At 36.9% G+C, this 3,311-nt stretch overlaps 1 non-coding gene across 1 annotated transcript; it reads left to right on the top strand.

Annotated features, from left to right (window-relative positions):
* Positions 1-613: 613 nt before the first annotated feature.
* LOC132425185 (U6 spliceosomal RNA) lies at positions 614-720 on the top strand. Its single transcript, XR_009519378.1, has one exon. It is a non-coding gene; the product is annotated as a U6 spliceosomal RNA (small nuclear RNA).
* The last annotated feature ends 2,591 nt before the right edge of the window (positions 721-3,311 follow it).

Genomic DNA, 3,311 nt, shown 5'->3' on the forward strand with positions numbered 1-3,311 from the left:
AGAGACTGGGTGGCTTATACAACAAACATTTGTTTCTCACAATTGCGGAGTCTGAGAAGTTCAAGATTAAGGGGCCAGCAGATCCCATATCTGGTGAGGGCTCGCTTCTGGCTTCAAAGATAGCTGTTTTCTCACTGTATCCTCACATGGTGGAAGGGGTGAGAGAGCTGTCTGGGGTCTCTTTTATAAGGGCAGTAATGCCATTCATGAGAACTCTGTCCCCATCACCTGATCACCTCCCAAAGGCTCCACCTCCAAATACCATTACTTTGGGGATTAGGTTTCAACATATGAGTTTTGGGGGGACACCAATATTCGGTCTATAGCACCTGAGTAGCTACAGTCCTATACTAGGGACAAGAAGGATTGAATTTTACCAGGCCGTAGCCATTGCCACCTCACTAGACAAATTTAATAATGCAAATACTGCCCAGAGGAAAAGCCTTTGGAAATAGGCTTGGATTCAGTCCTTCTTCTGCCACTTCCAGACTGTTTGACATCGGGCAAGGAGGAAGCCCTGACTCAGCTTCATCATTCTTAAACGGCAACAATGATAATACCTAATTCCTAGAACCTTCATCAGGATTAAATATTAAAATTATATCATGTAGATGTGCTCACTTCAGCAGCACATATACTAAAATTGGAACAATACAGAGAAGATTAGCATTGCCCCTGCGCAAGGATGACATGCAAATCCGTGAAGCGTTCCATATTTTAAAAAAAAATTATATCATGTAGAAATGCAAATGTACTTTAAAGTTCAAATGTGTACCCACGTGTGATAGATTGTCTCATGGACCACAGTTCTTCATCTGTCCCTGCAGCCTTGCCTTTTGCTATGTGACTTTGCAGTATAGTTTCCTGCCCCTTGAATCTGGGTTGACCTTGTGAATTGTTTTGGCCAATGGGATGTGGTGAGAGTGTCACTGTGCCAGTCCTGAGTCTAGGTTTTGAGAAACCTTGTAGGTTTCTGCCATCATGAGAAAATCCTACCTAGGGTAGCCGCCTGGTCCCAGGAAGAGGTTTGATAGGAGAGTGGTACTCTCTTATCGGCTAGTACCATGTGGAAGAGTGGTACGAGTTGGCCCGGCTTAGACCAGTAGCTTAGACCCTCAGCAGAGGCATGATCTAAATAAATGCCTATTATTGTATGGCAATGAGGTATTGTTGCTTGTTAACTATTGCTATAGTAACGGTAAACAACTATAATTAGTTTGTTCATCTATATCTCTTCACTTGAGCAACTTTTGCCATTTAATATAATCTAAAACAGTAAACGTCAGTAAAGGAAAAGTTTGGGTTAAATTTTAAAAATATTAAAAACTTTTTTTTTTTACATTGTCTGGTACTTTTCATATGGTGACTCAGAAAAGAATTAAAAAGCAATAACAAATGAGATGAGAGAAAAACAATGAAAAGAGAAATAATTATGTGATCACTACTTTTTTCCCCTTCAAAATTTTTTTTTAATTGAACTATGGTTGACTTAGAATATTGTGTTTCAGGTATGGAGCATAGTGATAGGTTTTTTTCCCCAGATTATATTCCATTATAGGTTATTAAAAGATATTGGTTATAATTCCTTGTGCTATACAGTAAATCTTTGTTGCTTGTCTGTTGTATGTATAGTAGTTTGTATCTGTTAATCCCATGGTCCTAATTTGTCCCTCCCCTACTTCTTCTCCCCTCTGGTGACCATAAGTTTGTTCTCTATGTCTGTGAGTCTGTTTCTGTTTTGCATGTAGATTCACTGGTATTATTTTTTAGATTCCACATATAAGTGATATCATAAAATATTTGTCTTTGTCTGACTTACTTCACTAAGCATAATATTCCCTAGGTCCATTCATGTTGCTGTAAATGGCAATATTTCATTCTTTTTTATGGCTATGTAATATTCCATTGTATATATGTACCATGTCTTAAGCCAGTCATCTGTTGATGGGTACTTGTGTTGCTTCCTCATCTTGGCTGTTGTAAATAGTGCTGCTATGAACATTGGGGCGCATGTATCATTTTGAGTTATTTTTTTTCCCAGACACATACCCAGGAGTAGAATTGCTAGATCATGTGATAGTTCTGTTTTTTTAGGGAAACTCCATACTGTTTTCCATATTGGCTGCACCAATTTATATTTTCAACAGCAGTGTAGGAGAATTCCCTTTTCTCCACACCCTCTCCAGCATTTAATATTTGTAGACTTTTTGATGATAGCCATTCTGACAGGTGTAAGGTGATACCTCCTTGTGGCTTTGATTTGTATTTCTCTAATAATTAGCAATGTTGAGCTTTTTTTCATGTGCCTGTTGGCCATCTGTATGTCTTCTTTGGAAAAACGTCTATTTAGGTCTTCTGCCCATTTTTTGATTGGGTTGTTTGTTTTCTTGATATTGAGTTGTATGAGCTGTTTGTATATTTTGGATATTAACCCCTTGTCAGTCACATCATTTGCAAATATCTTCTTCCAGTCTGTAAGTTGTCTTTTTGTTGATGGTTTCTTCTGCTGTGCTTTCAAGTTTGATTAGGTCCCATTTGTTTATTTTTGCTTTGATTTCTTTTGCCTTGGGAGACTGTGTGATCAGTGTTTTTAGGTAAAGGGCTAGATAGTAAATATTTTCGGCTTTGCAAATTCTCACCTCTGCCTTTGTGGTGTGAAAGCAGCTGTAGAAAATATGTAAACAAATGAGTGTAACTCTGTTTCAATAAAACTTTGTTTACAAAAACAGGCAGCAGGCCAGATTTGGCCCACAAGCCATTGTTTGTGGACTCCTGCTCTTAGACATACTAATTATTGGTATGGAGATAAATATACTTAGACCCATGCCTCATTTCACACACTGTAAAAAAAAAAAAAAAAAAAGAAATTACAGAAAGAATACAAAATTATAAGACATGAGAAAGGATTATTCTGGTTATAAAGGGCAATAAGTTTAGAGCTATTGGGTTGAATTTAAGTCTAATGTCTACTACATTAGACAAATTAGACTTCTAATTTAAGTCTTCAACTTAGTATTTGGCACACAGGGCATGCTCTGGGACTGTGAACTATATTAATGTGAGAGCAATATAAAAGTAGTATAAACAAGCTGATGGGCTTAATTATATAAATATAAAATCCCTCAAATATATGCTCAATAAAAATCAGTTAAGGTAAAATGGAAAATCATATAAAAGTGTACATATAAGCTCCGTAAATACAGCATACTATTGCTTCACCAGCCTTGGGTACTAATAAGGCCATATCTCACTATCAAGAAATTCTTTCTTTTATCCTTTGGAGTCCAGATAGTTTCATCCATAGTTTTTAC

This window comes from Delphinus delphis, chromosome 4 (assembly GCF_949987515.2).
Source record: "Delphinus delphis chromosome 4, mDelDel1.2, whole genome shotgun sequence".
NCBI classification, from domain to species: domain Eukaryota; kingdom Metazoa; phylum Chordata; class Mammalia; order Artiodactyla; family Delphinidae; genus Delphinus; species Delphinus delphis.